Below are 14,442 nucleotides of genomic sequence, written 5' to 3'. Positions count from 1 at the left end.
AGGGAAGTAATGCCACTTCAAGGGGAGTAATCACACCACTTTATTCTTCTTTGAGCAGACCCTACCCCAAGTAGTGAGTCCAGCTCTGGATACTGAACTTGAAAGAGTCAGAAAGAAGTGGATTTAGGAAAATTTAAAAGTGATCAAGAAGCAACCCCATGAAGGGGATTTTAAAAGAGCTGAGCATGTTTAGCCTGCAAAAAGAGCTACAGGGAAATATGATAGCACTCTCCAAATACCTGACAGGATGTTGGAGTAGAAAGTCAAGTCCTGTTTTTTCACATTCCACAGTGCATGATATGGACTAATAGATTTAAATTACAGAAAGGTAAATTCTGACTGACTGCTGGAAAAAAATATTCCAGTTAGGAAAAGCAGATCAACAAGAGGACCAGTTATCTAGAGATGACTCTGATATGTTCAGTAAAAGGTTAGATAGTCCTCTTTTGAAGTTATTTAACCTGGATTCCTTTATTGAGGAAGAGGTTAAATTCTCTGGTCTCTTCCAATTCCAATGCCAGATTTTATATTATGATAAAGCCTCCAATAGAGCAAAGATATACACACAGGCATATGTGCACATGCATGGTATTTTGGTAAAAATAATTAAGCTTTTAGCATGCTTGCAGTATACTACTTGCAGTAGTAGGGACTCAGTGGCTAAGACACTGAGCTTGTCGATCAGAAAGATCGGCAGTTCAGCGGTTCGAATCCCTAGAGCCACATAATGGGGTGAGCTCCCATTACATGTCCCAGCTTCTACCAACCTAGCAGTTCAAAAGCATGTAAAAAATGCAAGTAGAAAAATAGGGACCACCTTTGGTGGGAAGGTAACAGTGTTCTGTGCGCCTTCGGCATTTAGTCATGCTGGCCACATGACCACAGAGACGTCTTCGGAGAGCACTGGCTCTTTAGCTTTGTAATGGAGATGAGCACTGCACCCTAGAGTCGGGAACGACTAGCACATATATGCAAGGAGAACTTTTACCTTTATGCTTGCAGAATGGTTTTTCATCAAGTAGGCATTTCTGCCACTATTAAAGGACAGTCAGTTTTCAGCTATTACCCTTTTTTGCTGCAGCCACAGTGGGGCATAGCAATATGTTCTTTGGTGAAAAACATGGAAGGTGATATACAATGGTGAGGTGAAGTTTAGTTCAACTAAAGTAGGCAGGAAAAAAGTTTCCGCTAGATTGAAACCATTTCATTAGTTTAATGGAAGCACTGGATATCCTGGTTCTTTGCGAACTAGAAGTTTGCTTTGAAATTTTTGATAGTTACAGGTGTCAGTAGAACTGAGGCTCAAATATGTTAGAAATATTTCTAATATGAGCCATGAGAGGCATCTCTTTTGAGGATCTTCCAGATGTGTGGCACAAGCTTAGTTATCTAAATTGGCTCTTAATTTCTGAAGTCGAAATGATACCAAAATATCTGCTATCCAAAATCGAAATGATAGCAGAAATATCTTTTTTTCATATTCTCCATGACATATGAGGCTTCCCTCTGTTAAAAAAAAGATTTCCAGTTCAACACAACATTTGGTTTTAACTTTGGAACAGAAGGGAATCACAAAGTGTGCTAGCTCTTTAAGCTCCTTTTGAAAGATCATATTGGAACATTATAGCTCCTGGTCATAAGAGCACTACATTGTCAAGGCATAGGTCTGTCTGGTCCAGTATTCTGTAACACAGTATTTAAGTAAATACACTTAAGAAGCTGGAGTAACATGACTGTTCTTTCCATTATGAATCCTAATGTTGATATTTATGTCAATGCAGTTTTGATTGCTATAATGCTATAGCATTATATATACTTTTTTTTTTTTGTGTGTATTTTATTTAACATTTATAGGCCGCCCTTTTCCCTGAGGGGACTCAGGGCGGCTTACAATAGTAAGGGAAGGGGAGTGAAAGACAAAATACAGAAAAAAATGTGAGATAACAAAAAGTACTAAAACACAACATTCACTCAGCATTCGGGAGGGGCAAGAAAATTTATCCCCAGGCCTGACGGGCTAGCCAGATCTTGAGGGCTGTGCGGAAGGCCTGACTGTGGTTAGGGTACGGATCTCCACGGGGAGATTGTTCCATAGCGTCGGAGCAGCAACAGAGAAGGCTCTCCTCCGGGTGGTCGCCAGTCGGCACTGATTGGCGGATGGAATACGGAGGAGGCCCGCTCTATGCGATCTGATGGGACGCAGGGAGGTTATTGGCAGGAGGCGGTCTCTCAGATAGTCAGATCCACTACCATGGAGCGCTTTATGGGTGGTAAGTAAGACCTTGAATTGCACCCGGAGATCTACAGGCAGCCAGCGCAGCTCGCGGAGGATAGGTGTTATGTGGGCGAACCGAGGTGCGCCCACTATCACTCGCGCGGCCGCGTTCTGTACTAGCTGAAGTCTCCGGGTGCTCTTCAAGGGCAGCCCCATGTAGAGCACATGTATTAACCACTTCCTCCCATATTTGGGGCATACCAGGGGTTGTGACTTTAAATATATACCTTTCTCCCTGGCTCAGCTGATAACAGATCAGAGCCTGTGGCCTAATGGCTAAGACGTCTGCCTAATATGTAATATAGCCCAGGTTTGAATCCCAGTAAGGGTATGGCTAGCTGATGAGAGCTAAATAGCTTGAAATAGATCTATACTATTCTCCCTTTATTTATTTATCAGCACAAATAAAACAAAATGTAACAAAAAGGCAACAGTAAAAATATTGGGTTTCTGCCTGGATGGTCTCTTGTGACGAACCGAAGGACAGAGAATGGAAGTAGTGATCTTCCTCCCATATTTGGGCATACCGGGGGTTGTAAAAATCTAATAGATACCTTTCACCCTGGCTTCGCTGATAACAGATAAGAGCCTGTGGCCTAATGGCTAAGATGTCTGCCTAGTATGTAATATAGCCCAGGTTCAAATCCCAGTAAGGGTATGGCTAGCTGATGAGAGCTAAATAGCTTGAAATAGATCTATACTAGTCTCCCTTTATTTATTTATCAGCACAAATACAACAACAACACACACACACACACACACACACACACACACACACACACACACAACCCCTGGTAAGCCCCAATTATGGGAGGAAGCTAACTGCTTCCATCATCTGTCAATCTGCTCGTCACAAGAGTCCATCACGACAGAAACCCAATATCTTTACTGTTGCCTTTGTTATATTTGTGTTTTTTATTTGTGCTGATAAATAAATAAAGGGAGACTAGTATAGATCTATTTCAAGCTATTTAGCTCTCATCAGCTAGCCATACCCTTACTGGGATTCCAACCTGTGCTGTATGGCATCTTAGGCAAACGTCTTAGCCATTAAGCCACAGGTCTCCTCCTTATCAGCTGAAGCCAGGGAAGAAGGTATATATTTAGAAATATTGGGTTTCTGTCGTGATGGACTCTTGTGACGAGCCGATTGACAGATGAGGGAAGCAGTTAGCTTCCTCCCATAATTGGGGCTTACCAGGGGTTGTGACTCTAAATATATACCTTAGGCTTTTAAAGAATCTTACCTGTATTATTTTTATAAATAAGTCAAGGCAGAAAACATATCTAACACTCCTTCGTCCTCCTATTTTCCCCATAACAACAAGCCTGTGAGGTGAATTGGGCTGAGAGTGACTGGCTCAAAGTCACCCAGCTGGCTTTCATGCCTAAGAAAGACTAGAATTCAAAATCTTCTGGTTTGTAGCTTGGTGCCTTAAATGTTTGGAGACTATTACCATTTTTAAATTAGTATTTCATCATGAAAATTATGTTTAATAAATATTTTACAACTTATCTACAGTACAGTATGGATTATAGTTGGGACACTGATCATAGTTGTGGAAAAGACTTTGTATTTAACATTTATAAGAACGCACACACAAATTTCCCATTGGTGGGACACAATAGGTAGTGAGTTATATCAGAGTTAACTTGATCAAACATGGAAGACCTTAATTGCCATGGTAAATCTTACATAGAGGCATTGTATAAGAGGAAGATGTTATTTATCCCTTATTAAGTCTTTATGTCTCTGTCCATTACAAAGATGATGGTGAATGGCATTATTCAAAACTGCTGTAGGAAGAACTATAGACAGTCTCATTGTTTTTGTCTTCTGAGAATTTTTTAGGAGCAGACATTGAAGTATAATGGTAAAGCTTTTAATCTTCAGAAACCTGCTCAACAAGAATGTAATCCATAAAATGAATTACTTCTATTGAATATGTAGGCTTTTTAGACCTCAGTAAGGTACTCAGTTAATTAAAAATAAAGCCTATTTCAGTGAAGAGAAGAGTGAAGTTTGTGATCAAAATAAACATACATTTAATACCAAATCAATTAAACCATGTTGCATAGTATAATATGTAAACCCAATACAATTCACAATTCATCCAGTTTACCATTAGTTCCTTGATCAGAAATTAAAATGACCCCTCATTGCAGGGTTGAGGTAGATTGCTTTTAGAGAGAACTGTTCATTTTTCAGCATTTGTAACATTTTGTGCAAGAATAAACTATCAGAGGTAACCTCTATTTTGTACTTTTATAGTTAATATTTGGAATTAACTTCCTTGTAAACAGCATGTCAATACGGCAAAGGGCTGGGCTAGGTCATCTGTTGCATCAGCATGTACACAGATTGTCAGTGTGGGTTTTCTGGTAAGCTCAGATTTCAATGAATCATTTGCTAGCAGCTCTAATATGGTGATGTAGTAAAGCACCAGTAATTTGCATTCGACTATACAAAAAAAGGGCTACTCAGGTTCAGAGATAGCATGTTTTCTGCAGATAAAGTCCCAGCCAGATGTAATCCTTAGATCTGCATAAGGCTCTTCCTGAAATCCTGGTGTTAATCAGGATGATACTGAAGTAGATATGCTAAGCATTCTGATTCACTGTAAAGTTTATGATGAACTTATGTCCTTTCACCAAAGGAGAAGGAGGAGGAAATTTTAATGATAATTCCAGGATCTCTAACGTACTGGGCTGCTAGCAAATGATTCAAATTAACAACCACTTGGGAAAACAAGTTTGCTGATATAAACTCAAAGGCTAACTGATCTTCTCCATTTATTCCACCAATTTTTGTCCACCCTTGGTGATTCTGTTTCTGTTTTGGTATTGAATGATTACTTTACCAAATAGAAACAGAATCACCAAGGGTGGGCAAAAATATAGTAGAAGCAGGAGCAACTTCTGACTTCCTTCTGGCCTCCCCCATTGAATTTCCTTGGAATCAGTGGCTAAGATACTGAGCTTGTCAATCAGAAAAGTTGGCAATTTGGAGTTTCAAATCCCTAGCACCACGTAATAGAGTGAGCTCCTGTTACTTGTCCCAGCTTCTGCCAATCTAGCAGTTTGAAAGCACATAAAAAATACAAATAGAAAAATAGGGAACACTTTTGGTGGGAAGATAACAGCGCACTGTGCATTTTCGGCATGTAGGCATGCTGGCCATATGACCACAGAGTCGTCTTTGGGCAATGCTGGCTCTTCAGCTTTGAAACAGAGATGAGTACCACCCTTAGAGACGGGAATGACTAGCATATATGTGCGAGGAGACCTTTACCTTTACATACATACATACATACATGCATGCATGCATGCATACATACATGCATACATACATCACATGTATGGAGTGATCATTTTGCTTTCTTGCATGTTGGGGTCCTATTTAATTTTAATTAAATCAATTAAAAATAAGGGATGTTAAGAACATGGTAAACACCAAGGATTGTTTTCTGTGTGGATGTTAGTGTCTGCAGGTGCCATGTCGGTGATTCATGACCTAAGCTGTCTAGGATAGTTTCTACAATCTGTCCCTTGCATAATATTGCAAGAAGAATCCAGAAAAACAATCCTGCAATTTACACTTTAGAAGAGGGATCAACAAGTGGACTCTTGAAGGCACTTTGATTGTCTAAGGAAGTACTGTTGTTATGGTCCTTTGAATCAATCAGGATTGCTGGTGACTTTTTCAGTTACTTGCCAATCAGCTCTTTATTACGTGAAAACTGACCCCAAATCAGTCATCTGCTGTAATTTCTGTGTCTATTTGAGGACTCAGGTTTTCCTACTACTTTTCTACTTCAACCAGCACATCAAACTGACTCACTGTTGCTAATTTAGAAGCCAGGTCAACAGGGTGATTGTTATGAGGAAAAAAAAGTGATTATCATAATTCATCAAAGTTAAGGGACTGCCTTACTAAGGCCACCAGACTGTATTGCTATTTTACTAGCCAAGGACATATTTCCAACAAATGAGACTTTTACTGCTCACACACATTTTATTGCAACAACTTTGGTGGTTTGCATGAAAACATCCACAATCAAGGGTAATTTCCAGTTAAAGATTTGCATAAGCATATCAGGGAAGAGCAAGGGAAAACTTGAAAGATTACCAAACCGAAAATATAATGTATTTATGTGGAAGCTTTTTATTACTCAGTTTCTCAGAATTTTGGACTATTCTAATAAGTTAAGGTCACATTCTCAGGTAGGTCATTGTCCACAAAGAGACAACTTGGAAGGTTATGTCTTTGCTGCCACATTGGATATGCTTTAATTAAGCCAATGTAGTATAAATTTAATCCTTTGGGGTGACTTATCTCAAATGCCATAATTTGTGCTGACATATTTTCTTGGGTCAAAGCTCTATTATGTGTATCAGTCACCAGGTTACCTTGACTTTTGATACGCCTATCATGTTACAAAAAATAAAGAATTCCAGTCTACACCTAGGAGAGATCTAGCCAAAAACCAAACAATAAAATTTCACAATATGACTAGGTGTGTTTTATTCAGTTTGTCTATAAAGACAGGAGTGCCAGTGTAGGAGTGTAACAAAGAACAACTCAGGAAAAAGTACATTAGTAATTAACGACTTCACATAAATCCTTATAAACTCATTTAGAAACTGAATATGATACTGTCACACTGAGCTTTGATTTGGAAGCAAACAACTCCAAAAGATAGTACTATATTGGGCAGGCCAACAATTTGATCCAGTAGTAGAAAGATTTCATTGTTCCTGGTGTCTGATGTGTTAAGACATGGGAGGGGTAATCAGTGTGCTACTCAACTTGGTAGCTTTCTGGAATTTGCTCTTTGTAATCTTGGGGAAATTTCTACACCTAACCTCCCTTGAAAATATCCAAAGAATAGCCATGTCCATATAAAAAGAGAGCTACATTTCGTATATAAGAGAACCAGTTTTGTCTAGGGTGCTGGCCTAGAAATCAGGAGTCTGTGAATTCTAGTCCCGCCTTGGGAACGAAAGTTGACTTACTCTCTCTCAGCCCAATCCATCTCATGAGGTTGTTGTGGGAGCAAAGAAGAGAAGGATGAAGTATTATGCATGTTTGCTGCATTGAGTTACTTATAAAATAATAAATGTGGGATAAAAATCTAACAACAACAATAATAATTGGGAATATTGCACCATGAAAGAACCAGCTCCCATAATATGCTATAAACATATTAAAACTTATATTCAGCCCTTTCCTAAGAACATAAGGCGAGATTGGGGCATGGGAGGAGAAATCTATAGCTTATAGCTCTTATCAATGATTTCAATCAATAAACCGATGATTTGGTTATGGTTTTCACTACATCCAATGATGTAGCACAGAAGTTAAAGGTACTAGAATCACAAGGGTATTGTCTGGAAAAAGTCTGAGGTTTTTTCAAGGCTTTCCTGGTCATTTTAGAAAATGCAGAACAGATCCCAACCTGTTTGCCAAGAATTGGGCCATGGGTATGTGTGTGCAAATGCTTATTTCATAGGCATGAGGATACATTTACAAAGACATGGAAAATTAACACCATCCCGACGGAGTGTGGGAGAAGGCAGGTACCGCTGAGTGTCTTCCGAGTCTCAGTGCTGCGATTATCTAGTCAATTGAGTGCATTCAGCTGAAACCCCCCCCCATGAAGATGAGCCTCTCAGCCAAAAAACAGAGAGAAAGAGAGAGACAGACAGACAAAGAGATAGGGACAGAGACAGAGCGACACACACAGAGAGAGAGATGGCATACATCAGAAAGGGATCAGAATGATCCCTATGGGAGCAGACAAAGAGATAGGGACAGAGAGAGAGAGAAAGAGAAAGACAGACAGAGAGACAGAGGCAGAGAGAGAGAAAGAGAGAGAGAGACAGACAGACAGAAAGACACAGACAGAGACACAGAGAGAGACAGAAAGGGAGAGAGAAAGAAAGAGAAAGAAGGAGAAAGAGAGAAAGAAAGAAAGAGACAGAGAAACAGAGAGAAAGAGAGACAGAGAGAACGAGACAGACACAGAGAGCGAGAGACAGAGAGAGAGAGAGAGAGAGATGGCATACATCAGAAAGGGATCAGAATGATCCCTATGGGTATTTCAGAAACCCACTATTTAAAAAACGCCATTAATATTAAGATAAGAGGCTAGAAGGCAAATGTGGGGGGAGAAATACTAAAAATTGTCACCAGGCAATGGTAATGATGGTTGCTATTCCAGTCTTTTATTCCTGAAGGTTTTTTTTTCATATTATTTTCACAACAACCTTGTGAGAGGGCCGAAACACAATGACCAGCTCAAGGTCAGCCAATAGTTCATAATACAGACTTTTTGTTCCATATATATATTTATTTTATTGAGAACAAAGTTAAAATACTAAACTTCCCCCCCCCAAATCCAAGCAGACAAAAAAAGAAAAAACTACAAAACAGTCAAAGCATTAAAAAGTCCATCAAAAGGGCAGACATTTTAACCAGCAAATAAAAGTGACAGAAAAGAGTTCCTTGAAAATGCAAATTTCATGTATGTATTTCCTGATTCATGTCTGAATAAATGAATTTGAAACACATTCTGGGATGCAAAAATAATTTATACCTTTAGGAAATGTAGAATATATATTTACAATTATGTGGAAAATAGGCCAGAGTTTAAAACCTGATTGTAATTGAGGAGAAAACTGCCACATAAATTCATCCCTTATTTACTTCTTTTATTTTGCACCAATTCCCAGACCTATTGATTGCATTTGCAATAATGCTTTTATTAAATGAGATAGTTACTGCAGAAATGTCTTACATAGTGTTTCTCTGCTGCTTAGATTTTATAACAGAAGTGCTATTGCAATGAATGAAATAGCTATTACTATATAACAGGTACTAAATCCCTGTTATATACCTCCTGCCACATGGTTTTAATTATATTATTAACCATCAATGATGGCTTTTTGATTGCTTAGGGACAGGTCTATAAAGGCAGATGCAAGATTTTTTCCTCTCCCTTCCCCACAGGACATAAAAACTCATTTTTCTTATCTTGGCATGAGTTTTACTTCAACAGAATTTGATTGAAAATTAACTATTTCTCGTGGCTTCTGGGAAATATTTTTGGTATCCACAAATCTGCCTATTGACTGCTTTAGGCATATTTTAAAAGCTAACTCAGCCCATGTAGGTTGTATGCCATGTAGCCAAGTGTCATGGAAATAAATGATAATAAATGTTTTTTTAGGCTAACAACCTGTGACATTGCAAAAGCAGCTTTTTTTTGTCAAGGGAATCATTTCTATGGCATCATTTCCTCTGAAGTGTTAATCAATCTAGCAGTGTGAATGAATGTACAAATTGGCTTAAAAATCCAAAATTTGTCTCAATCTTATGCAAAGGATTTATATATACATATGCTGTATGCTGTATGCTCCCCAGTAGCAATGTGATAGCTGCGCTCATATCTACGAGGAGAACTTATTTGGCCTAAGAATTATCTGTTTCCATATTTACTTGTCAATCTACATTATTCACCTTCACTTTTATATGAGGCTTTAGATTTAAATTGAGAATTTCCAAAGAAGAACAATGATCATTATCATCCTAGTTTTTTGGTCACATCTAATCTCCTTCCTCCCATTAATATTCTATAGTGTTATTTTAAATTTTGAACATCTTACATAGCCAAGTTCTTTTATGCAGAAATAACTCATCCTCAAATATTATTCTTTATTTTTCTTTTTATGGCCCCATAATCCATTTTATTGGGGTGGAGTCGGGGAAACTGAATGGACCTGAGCATTTTACTGGCTGGATGCCTTTCCTGACATGGAGTTTGTAGAAGATATTTACTCTTTGCTCCTTGAGTATCTGTTGCTGCCTAGGATTGAACTCTCAGTCTCCTGAATATGAGGCGAGCTTCTTCACCTCTAGGTCACTATGCTGGTTCTATATATAGGTATAAATATATTCATATACATATTCATATATTTGTCCAAAGTTTTCAGCCATATTTTCCACTAATTTAATATGGAATCTATTGCACAAGTTGTGTATTTATTCAATATACCTGTAGGTGATTGTCTTTCTTCTAAGGGCATGTAGTAAACTGACAAATAAGAGAATCAGTGTAGTGAACAAGTCCTAGAAACTGGTAGGCCATGAGTTCTAGCCCTGCCTTAGGCATAAAGCCAACTGGGTGACCTTGAACCAACCACTTTGGGAAGGAAGCAATGGAAAGCCTCATCTCAAAAACTGTGTCAGGAAAACTGCAGGGACTAATCTAGTCAATCTCCAGCAGTCAACACTGACTTGAAGGCACGCACACAGAGCATAACTGATGCTTCTTTAAAAACATAAATAACACAACATAGGCAGATTTCTAATGAATATAATTCCAAATGATATTACTGATCACTTAAGTCGTAATTTATATTATTTCTCAATAGCTATACAATTAATTCATAATCCAGCAGCATTATTTTAAAAGGCCCTGTGTGGTATGCCATAGTGGGTTACGTAACAGCTGGAGCTAATATTGTGCATTTCAGAAGGATTGCAAAACTTAAGGTAGACAGAAAGGCGCTCTGATTAGCCATCTCAGCAAGGATGAATATTTGACATACGGAATAAATTAAAGGGGTATGAAAGGAAGGAACAAGGGCAGTGAAGAAACAACAAAGAAAGGAGATAGACCAAAACTTAAATGGGATTTTGAAAGAGAAGTATCTTGGCTGTTCATTAATTTAAAAAATATGTATGCAGGTCCTGATCACTAGAGGAAGCAGCAGGAAAAAAAATCCTACATAATTATTTTTGTAAAGCTCTCAGTAAGGTACCAATTCTTTTGACAAGCATTATACATGTCATGGAGAAATGGTGGCCCAGGAGTTGTTGGCAATAGAACAGGAAATGCCATAAGTTAACTGAAGTAAAGGTGCCTTCACAAAGTAAAACACGCAGCAAATAAAACATTGCCTTAAAAGGGGAACTGAATCCAGAACAAGGAAAGCTTGCTATAAGTTAACCTTACCATTTTGATGTGGGGGGAGGGGGGAGGATCTGAATTTACATTTGGCAATTTGTATAGATGATGTAAAAGAGAAAGAAACCAAAACATTCAAAATGCATTTGTGGGAATGAAAACAGGCGGGGTGTTTACACTAATACTAAATAATGACAGATGAAAAATCTAATATATATGCATGAGGAATATATCTATAATTATGCATGAATAATTAGAAGCTAAGGAATAATTGTCCAAGTAATGAAATTCTTGAGAAGATTGTGCTGCATAGAAAATTAATATCACTCCACAAGAAGCATGTGGCACAAGCCAGCAATAAGAATTTAATTTTTTTTAAAAAGCCATACATCCAACAACTTTAAGTTTTTCAGGTGTTACAATTTAAACAATGAAACAAAAGACTCCTATCTAAAACAATCAATATGGGCAATGTGACATTTGAGAGGTTAGACAACATCGTTTTGAGAAGAACTAGAATGTTAAAATTCTAAGAGATATGTAGACTGGGAACTGGTTCATTTAAATTGCTGCAAGTCTGCGTTAAAGTGAAAAGAATCCAACTGTAAAATAAATGCAATCCATTTGTAACCAGTAAGACATTCTTCCTGATTTAATTGCCTGCTTAGGATTGCAAAAGCAATGAAAAAGGTGTCAAATCCAAACAGATGGCTGATAGGCTGTGTCTAATTCAGGAGACCAGAAATTATGCAAGGAATGGTTTTTAGATTGCATTCCTATGCACAGAAAATAAGCTCCATTGAATTCAATCAGGTTTATTGTCAGATTAACAGATTTACAACTGTGCTGTTAGAATGATAAAACTGGTCTATGTATCTTTAGAATTAAATCAATGCAAATTGGACAATCTGAAGAGGAGACTTTTTTCAATAGAGAGAAATAGGATGATGGTTTGTTTGGTATTCAACACATAAGCTAGAACTAGTTAGTGTGGGCTGCCCTGTGACTCACTACAACATTCCTTATGGGAAAAATAATTGTTTGGTATTCATCATTTTTGGTACTCATCACACCTCCCAGAACCAATTAATAAGGAGTACGAAGGTGCCACTCTATAAGGTTTCTATCAGAGTTCTACAAGAAAATAAAATTGATGAACACAAAGTCATTCAATATTTTGAAGAGTGATTACAAAACTGTTATTTTCTCATATATTTTAGGGAGGCTATTTACTTAAAACATTTAATTAATGACTGGTTTTCAAATCATTGCCAGCTGGTATGTGTCAATAAATTGTTACATACAATAAAATAATAAATCAGGCAAGACAGCATAACCCTAGTGGAACCCTATTATGTCACTTCTTTATATCGTATGTTCCATTTCCAATATTGTTTTAGTCAAACCAATGTGGATGAGATGGGCAAATATTTGCTGTGGATAGATAGTAAAGACACTAAATATGTATCCTGATATATCGGTACATTAGTTTCACTACAATCAGTGGAATAAAAAACAGTAATCTTTTGACAATATTGAATATTAAATTTGCACTTTCTAGAAACCTGGTGAATCTGGATCTTTGTCAGAAACTCCAATGGGGATGGCAGAAATAGATAGGAGACAATGTAGTTTGCAGTACAAAACATAATTTTGCCTTTAGAGTCAAAGTGGCTAGCTTATCAAAGCAATACGCATTCTAATAAAGTATTCATCATTTGTGTATTAACCAGGGTTTTTGTTTGTTTGTTCATGAGGTCTACATCCATGGGAAAAAGGGTGGCAGAACTTGAGGGCAGAGTGAAAAGAGGGTTCAGCCTAGAATATCCCTACATAGCCACAAGAGACCTAAGTGCAATCACCTTTGGGTACCATTGACCCTTATATAATTCTAAGGAGGTGCCAAATGTTAGTTAAGAAGACTCCTTTGCATAGGCTTTTAGTAATAAATCAGCTTAATTTAACCTTCATGTGCTCTTTCAAAGATGTCAACAGCATCTTTGACAGGATGGCAATTATAGCATTGCAAATCAATTAAACAATAAATTTCATTGTATCTTTTATCTAAATGCCTTGATGAATAGATTGTAATTTATGAGCTATGGTGAAAACCTGGATGATAAAACTTGGTTGCCAGACATGCAGCATCGATAGTATGTTTTGAAGATTTCTCCTATCAAACAAGTTAAATCATCCCTCTATATATATTAGAGAATCACTTCTGGGTTATATGATGATTTAGAATCAAGAAGATTTAGACTTGCTCTGCTTTAGCCATGAGAGCATATTGGGTGACTATATGCCCAACTACCTTGACAGATGTTGTGGAGAAAAATGGAGATCAGACTCCCAAACATGCTACCTTGGATTCCAAGAAAACAGTTGGGAGGTAATTGTATCAAGTTGTCTGCTAACTGAATGGCATCCATCAGTTGAAGGGATTCCCCATTCTGCTCCCTACATTATTCTAATTTTACTACTTGCTCTGCTTGAGCAAGTAGTAAAAAATCCCCAAAGAAGATTGGACAGGAAAAATAGTGTAAAAAAAAGTCTGCTTTTATAGCATTGAAAGAAGCCTGTACAACTGGCCTAGTGAAAAACTAAATAACTGATCCATCTGGCAAAAGTGACTCTAAATAGTAAGGAAAAAGAAAAAAGAAAGAAAATTGTGCCTTCCCCCCAGATATTATGAATCTCTGGTCACTATTGATGCTGCTGAGAATTCCTGAAATTGTAACTCAACAACTGGAATAAGTTTAGAGGGTGGTAAGAAGACAGGAAACAAAATCCTATAAGAAATGGTTAAAGGAATAGTATATTTGGCCTGCAGATTAGAATACTGAGGAGAAATGTGATAGTAGCCTTCAGCTATCTAAAGGATTGGCATACAAACAAAGGAATAGACCTGAAGGGCCGGACCATAACCAATGGATTGAAACTACAGTTTGAAATTCAGGTTAGATAATAAAAAGGATTACATAATAGAAAAATGAACAATATTGCCTCAATGTGGGAGTGAGAGTGGGAGGTGTGACATACAGGGAGCATACAAAATGATATACTTGATATGGTCATGTCAAAGCCAAAAATGACAAAAATTTTAGGAAGGAACATAAGAATTTCAGAAAACTGTTAAAGGAGACAGAATAATGTTACAACCACAACTATGATAAATTGAAGGCACAGATGAACAAA

At 37.6% G+C, this 14,442-nt stretch overlaps 1 protein-coding gene across 1 annotated transcript in view; it reads right to left on the bottom strand.

Annotated features, from left to right (window-relative positions):
- PDHX (pyruvate dehydrogenase complex component X) overlaps nt 1-14,442 on the bottom strand; it is an 82,483-nt gene that overhangs the window by 59,836 nt on the left and 8,205 nt on the right. The gene's annotated exons all lie outside the window — the stretch shown is intronic.

The sequence above is a fragment of the Thamnophis sirtalis genome, unplaced genomic scaffold (genome assembly GCF_051295495.1).
Source record: "Thamnophis sirtalis isolate CommonGarterSnake01/CBP01778 unplaced genomic scaffold, rThaSir2_p1.2 scaffold_1, whole genome shotgun sequence".
Taxonomy (NCBI): Eukaryota; Metazoa; Chordata; class Lepidosauria; order Squamata; family Natricidae; genus Thamnophis; species Thamnophis sirtalis.
This window is presented reverse-complemented; position numbering and strand designations above follow the sequence as displayed.